Source organism: Danio rerio, chromosome 15 (genome assembly GCF_049306965.1).
Source record: "Danio rerio strain Tuebingen ecotype United States chromosome 15, GRCz12tu, whole genome shotgun sequence".
In the NCBI taxonomy this organism is placed as follows: Eukaryota; Metazoa; Chordata; class Actinopteri; order Cypriniformes; family Danionidae; genus Danio; species Danio rerio.
This window is the reverse complement of record NC_133190.1, coordinates 51,782,501-51,789,312: the sequence shown is the minus strand read 5'-3', so window position 1 is coordinate 51,789,312 and position 6,812 is coordinate 51,782,501. Positions and strand designations below refer to the sequence as shown.

The following is a 6,812-nucleotide window of genomic DNA, read 5'->3' as shown; positions in this document are numbered from 1 at the left end:
AGTAAATAAGTAAAGTAAAGGAGTAAAGTAAAGGGTAAAGGAGTAAAGGAGTAAAGTAAAGAGTAAAGTAAAGAGTAAAGTAAAGAGAAAAGTAAAGAGTAAAGTAAAGAGAAAAGTAAAGAGTAAAGTAAAGAAGTAACGTAAAGGAGTGAAGTAAAGAGTAAAGTAAAGGAGTAAAGAATAAAGTAAAGAGTAAAGTAAAGGGGTAAAGAGTAAAGTAAAGAGTAAAGTCGAGGGGTAAAGAGTAAAGTAAAGAGTAAAGTAAAGAGTAAAGTAAAGAGTAAAGTAAAGGGGTAAAGAGTAAAGTAGAGAGTAAAGTAAAGAGTAAAGTAAAGAGTAAAGAAAAGGGGTAAAGAGTAAAGTAAAGAGTAAAGAAAAGAGTAAAGAGTAAAGAGTAAAGAAAAGGGGTAAAGAGTAAAGTAAAGGAGTAAAGTAAAGAGTAAAGTAACAGAGTAAAGTAAAGGAGTAAAGTAAAGGAGTAAAGTAAATGAGTAAAGTAAAGAGTAAAGTAAAGAGTAAAGTAAAGAGTAACAGAGTAAAGTAAAGGAGTAAAGTAAAGAGGCTGAATGGAGGAGGCTGGTTCTTTATCGTCGTGCTGCAGATGCTCTGTTTATCTGTGTTCTCGCTAGTGAAGTGTTCAGTTTTTACTCTTACAGAGTCGACATGTAAAGAGCAAATGCAGCATGGAGCGACACGACTGACTCTTACAGGGAATGAGAGACGAGACTCTGATTGGTTTAATGCAGATTCTGCTCAAAACACATCCAGAACTCATGAAGAGAATCAGCACAGCCCTGTTAGAGCATGCGCCGAGTGCAGAGTGGGTTCATCTGTCCTTACAATAGAGAGTGTGTTAGTCAGGTGTGTGTCCTCCTCAAGCATCTCCTGTGTGTAGCTCTAGTGTCCTCCACATCTCCTCCTGCTGTTGTGCTCTGCTGTAATCTGTTGTAGCTGTGAATAACTCTGCTCATTCAGCGGTGTGACATGGAGCAGCTCTAAACCTGCCGGAACTACTTCAGCTGTGCCTTTATCTGACAATAACCAAACACCTAAAAGTGATCAGCAGCCAATCAGAGTCCAGCATTTAGCTGAGCTGTGGAATAAGCAGAGCTCTGTGATCAGTCTTAGTTTAATAGAGACTGTTTGCAGGAGCAGGAGCTGTCATTAGCAGTGACAGAGAGAAATCAATCAGAGCGATCAATGCAGATGTAGATTAGGATGTTCAACACGGCACCAGTGTGTGTGTGTGTGTGTGTGTGTGTGTGTGTGTGTGTGTGTGTGTGTGTGCGTGTGCGTTTGTGTGTGTGTGTCATCCATCATCAGTGCTGTGATTGTGTATGAAGGCATGATATGGAGCTGATTGGAGCTCTTCTTTAGCTCTGACTGCTGTTCATCAGTCATAAAGCTCTGAATTATAGATCATAATCTGCTGTATAACAGTGAAGAGCAGCTCGAGACCATCAATAGCAGATCAATGGAGACACACAGAACACACACACCGGAGATCAACGCAACACCTCACACTCACATCAACCCAGCATATGCATGTCCTCATGAATATTAAAGAGCTCTGTGTGTTTGTGTGTGTGTGTGTGTGTGTGTGTGTGTGTGTGTGTGTGTGTGTGTGTGTGTGTGTGTGTGTGTGTGTGTGTGTGTGTGTGTGTGTGTCATCAGTGTGACGCTGGATGAACATCATAACTTCATTGCTCAGAGATCTCAGCGCATTTGCATTTTGCTGATTCGGGTCTTGTGTGTGTGTGTGTGAGAGTGAGAGTGAGTGAGATTGTGTGTAGAGTGAATATGTGTGCAACTCCAGTCTGCCTCAGACACCCTAAACGACTGCACCTCCACCCCCGACCAGGCCGGCAACTGTTGCCTTGGCAACCACAGGAAACGGCATCCTCTGACTCCAGCTGACGGTGAAACTCCATCCATCTCTCCTAATGTGTGTGTGTGTGTGTGTGTGTGTGTGTGAGTGTTCACAAGACCCCATGGACACTGCTGAATCCCCCATATCTCTGCTGATGCTCCATCTCCATGGCAACAAGCCAGAGCGACATCCACAGAAGATGACTAATACACACACATACAATATATATATATATATACACACAGAGATAGACTCAGCGGCCACTTTATTAGGTACACTAGTACCGGGTCGGACCCCTTTTGTCTTCAGATCTGCCTCAATCCTTGATGTCAGAGATTCAACAAGCTGCTGGAAATATTCCTCAGAGATTTTGCTCCATATTGTCATGATAGCATCACACAGTTGCTGCAGATTTGTCGGCTGCACATCCATGATGCCAATCTCCCGTTCCACCACATCCCAAAGCAGCTCTATTGGATTGAGCTCTGGTGACTGTGGAGGCCATTTGAGTACAGTGAACTCAACGTCATGTTCAAGACACCAGTCTGAGATGATTGAGCTTTATGACATGCTGTGTTATCCTGCTGGAAGTAGCCATCAGAAGATGGAGACACTGTGCTCATAAAGGGATGGACATGGTCAGCAGCAATACTCGGGTAGGCTGTGGCGTTGACACCATGCTCAATTGTTCCTTTGAGCTGAGCCCGGACAGTCCTGTGGCATGAAATCCAGCCACCAGGCGCTCACATACAAGCCCCAACCCCAGGCCTGGCTCCAGAGTGAGACTCCGGCTGCGCCACACCAGGTGAGTTCCCGGTCCTCATAAGGGGTTTAAGAACTGCACTTAGCCTGACCCGTCACCAAAGACAAATTTACCATGGGAGACTCTAGCGCACACACAGGGTTTGGACAATGAAACTGCAACACTGTTCAGTGTAGTGTGGTGGGTTTGAGCAGCTGCTGTTCATCTTCACTGATCTTCAGTCCAGCAGAGTGAAGCTTCATCAGCAGAGGAACAGCACAGTTCTGCTGAATGTAGGGCTGGCTATCACTCCAAAATTTTCCATACCAATACCCTGATTTCAATACTGGTTCCATCAATACTTTTATTTTAAGAAATATATTTTCACAAGATTACATAGCACATAATCTCTGAGAAACTCTGGGTTTATTTTTCAGGATGTTTGTGTTCACAGCAGGCTTATCTCCAAGACCAATAAACAAAAGCACAAAATGAAGAGAGTGTAGGTCACACAATATATTAGTGCAAACAGTTTTAATAAAGTTCCAGCAGCTTTAAGTCCATCAATTATGAGTATTTGTGAGGCTTACTGCTGCTTGAAGATTTAGTTCACCCTTAAATTTTAATTCTGTCATTAATTATCCTCAAATGAAGATATTCTGGATTTAATGCGAGAGCTTTCTGATCCTCTCATGGATAAATCATTGAATAAAGTTATTTTTGTATTATTTGCACACAGGAGTGTTCTCGCAGCTTCATATTATTATGATTGAACACTTATATCACACAGACTCATTTAGACTGTTTTTGGTTCCTGCATTGATAAATGCTCATCCAGTAAATCTAATCCATCTCCACTGTAGTAAAAGGCAGCAAACCTTTAACAATGAAACTGTAGTGATCCTGTGGCATTCATCTTTCAGAGACTATAACATTAATGTGAAGAAAACATGAACGCTCAGCTGTTAATGCAGACAAGGATGAGGACACTTCAATAAGATCAGTTTAATGTGAGGTAAACTTCATCATTTACTGTTCACCTTAAAGCATTTTAGTATCAACTCATCGAAACAGTCACGTTACACAGCGTACGCCAGGTCCAAAAAAAGGATCAATAAATTTACCCCGCACCCCCGGTTTACACGGTCAGGTCTGGATGCCCAGTTCTGATTTGTTGCCTATATCAGATGTTTTTGCTTGTCCGTTTACACACTTTTTTAGGGTGTACTCACACTATCAGTGGGCCTGAGCGCGGTTCACTTGTGTGTGAGTGCAAAACACACCAAAGCCCAAAACTGAAAGCGAGACGAGACTTTTAAGGGACTGTTTCATATGACGACCACAGAGAGTCGAGGCCTCGGTTTAACGTCTCATCCGAAAGACGGCGCTCACTGAGCAGTATAGAGTCTCCATCACTATACTGGGGCATTAGGACCCACACAGACCACAGGTTGAGCGCCCCCTGCTGGACTCACTAACACCACTGCCAACAGCAACCCAGCTTTCCCATGTGGTCTCCCATCCACACACTGACCAGGATCAGCCATGCTCAGCTTCAGTGGGCGACCATGTGAAAGTTGCAGAGAGCGAGCTGCCGGCTGTAGTGATGACTGCGCCGGCGTGATCTTCTTGCAGTCAAACTATGCAAAAATGCGTTTAAGTGTAGTGTACGCATTACTGCCGCACATTTGACAAGCTCTGAGCGAGTGGGTGTAGCCGCCATAAACTATTGATTTTCAAGACAGCCTCGCGCAGCCAATCACCAGCATTTGATCCGGGCACGTTCAGGATGCCGCAGGTTTTCTAGCTCACTAACGTTGACAAGATTATACCCTTGGATTTTTCGATACTCAATAGTATCGAGATGATTCAGTAGGTGCTTAAAAAGTATCGAACTCGATACCCAGCCCTAGCTGAACATACTGCACACACACTGCATTATGGGCACACAGCAGAGCTCAGAAGAGGACAGAGTGTTGCTGTGTGTCTAAGTGAGACAGCAGGTGTGTGTGATGATCGAGAGCCGCGGTGTCCAGAGTAATGTCAGCAGACCACCAAGAAGAAGAGGAAGCACATCCAGCAGGAGGAGCTGTGGAGGCTGGAGGAAGCTGAAAGAGCTGCTAACCCTGATTCACCCAGAACACATGAGAGCACAGCGGCCCGACTCACTGCAGAATGACATGTGCAGCTCCACTCTCCTGTGTCCAGCAGAACTGCTGCTCTGGAGCTCCACCAGGTCAATGTACATGACCCAAACCTCTGCTCACTCCTGCCCACGCCGAACGCCGGCTTCAGTGGAGCAGCGGTGGAGATCTGGAGCTGTGGACGGTGTGGAGCATGTGCTGTTCTCTGATGATCCAGCTTCACTGTGTTTCCCACATTCGGGAGAGTTACGGTGTGGAGAAGCCCCACAGAAGCGGCCCACCCAGACCACTGATGCCCAGAGTCAAGCATGGGGGGGTCACTGATGGTTTTGGCTCAGTATCATGGCGTTCATTAGACTAATATTGCTGCTAGATGGAGGACATGGATATATACATTAGATGTCGCCTACCCTGTTGTTGTCTATTGGAAGTAATTCGTCAATAGCGCCGCCATCTTGGAACAGGGTAGCGCTCTTTTGAAATGAATGCGGGACCAAGGTGCAGTGGAGGACTGTGGCCATCCAGAGCCAGAGATATACACATATACACATATATCTGTGATCGGGAGTTTTCCCGGATGTTAGTATGCAATCTTTTATTTTTTTTTATTACGAAAATGATAATTTGACATCACTTTTCTACATTGATGGATCAGTGACCACATGGGCATTGACAAAACGCTTGTGTTTGTGTGTACAGAAATGTACTATTCACCCTCCCTGTTAAATTTGATCTCATCATGTCCTGAAGCACAGCTCCTCTCCTGCTTTCACTGCTCATACTGACGGAGAGAGCGATTCGCTTGTGAATGAACCTCCCTTATGAGCGACTCGTTCACTAGCCGACAATAACACAAGTTTCTGGCAGCGCAGCATCTCGTTGTCATATTTCTTTTGCATTGTTTGCTGATTTTATTCAACAAAACTAGCATAAGCCGAGTGTTTAGAATGAGTTGGAGCTGCTTTGCTGTATGGTGAATGCAGTAAGAGACTGTTATCATCAATAACGTTACCTGATTAGCACAAGAGTTCAGAACATACAAAAACAGAAAAAAACTGAATATTACCTCTGAAATGTTCTGCCTTTGTGCTTTGTTTTCTTTGTTTGCTCGTTACTACACCTGTAGACAGCGCTAAAGTCCCGCATCTTCAGGTAATAACACTGTCTTGACTAGTGCGGTTGAATGACACTTGTCCTGGGAGCACTGTAGCAATATGGCGGCGCTATTGACGCATGCTCAGGGTCCCTATGCGATATCTAGTGTATATATCTATGGATGAAGGAGACTACTGAAATAGACATTACTGTTGAACACTAGTGAGAAATGTATTGAAATGAAACATGAGGCATGCAGCCGCTGATGATCTGCTGAAGTGGAACACACTGACGGACGCTGCACATGGCAGATTCAGCAGATGAAGCGCAGAGGCCGGTTTATTCCAGTGCTGTTTATTTTATTTGCTATATTCAGCTAGTGCTATCATACATTTGACCTTGGTTTGAAGAAGTTCATTATACTGAGAGAAATTACAGAGACACATCCATCACATGCAGACATTATCAGTTCATCTCCAGCTCGCTCTCTTCACCGTCAGTAATGACCCCCTCAACGGTAACACAAACATCAGGGTAAACAGAGTTACACACATCACACACTGTCCAGACGAGACGACAGCGTGAAGAGCAACAAAATCAGCCAATCACAACGCTCTCCTCTGGTCATGTGACCGGCGCTATGGAGACCGGCTTTCATAGTCACTTAATTCAGAGATTACGAGAAATAGTCCATCAGTGTCTGACACCGGTGATGAAGATTACCCTCACCAGGAGCTCCACACCAGCACGCTGATCAGGAGACCCATGCAGGACCCCACACACACACACACACACACGCACGCACGCACGCACAAGCATGCACGCACGCACACACACACACACAAGCATGCACGCACACACGCACACACACACGCACGCACACACGCACGCACACACGCACGCACACACGCACGCACACACACACACACAAGCATGCACGCACACACGCACACACACACGC

At 45.1% G+C, this 6,812-nt stretch overlaps 1 protein-coding gene and 1 long non-coding RNA gene across 4 annotated transcripts in view; one reads left to right on the top strand and one right to left on the bottom strand.

Annotated features, from left to right (window-relative positions):
- Window positions 1–2,818: 2,818 nt before the first annotated feature.
- LOC141377952 (uncharacterized) lies at window positions 2,819–6,648 on the top strand. Its single transcript, XR_012391166.1, has 2 exons — window positions 2,819–4,410; window positions 4,762–6,648. It is a non-coding gene; the product is annotated as an uncharacterized lncRNA (long non-coding RNA).
- mpzl3 (myelin protein zero-like 3) overlaps window positions 6,190–6,812 on the bottom strand; it is a 12,814-nt gene continuing 12,191 nt past the window's right edge. For 2 of the 3 annotated variants that reach the window (XM_073922909.1, XM_073922908.1), the window contains exon 6: window positions 6,190–6,812. This exon is cut by the window's right edge and continues 222 nt beyond it. The gene's annotated coding sequence lies outside the window, so the exon portion shown is untranslated. 3 annotated transcript variants of the gene reach the window in all.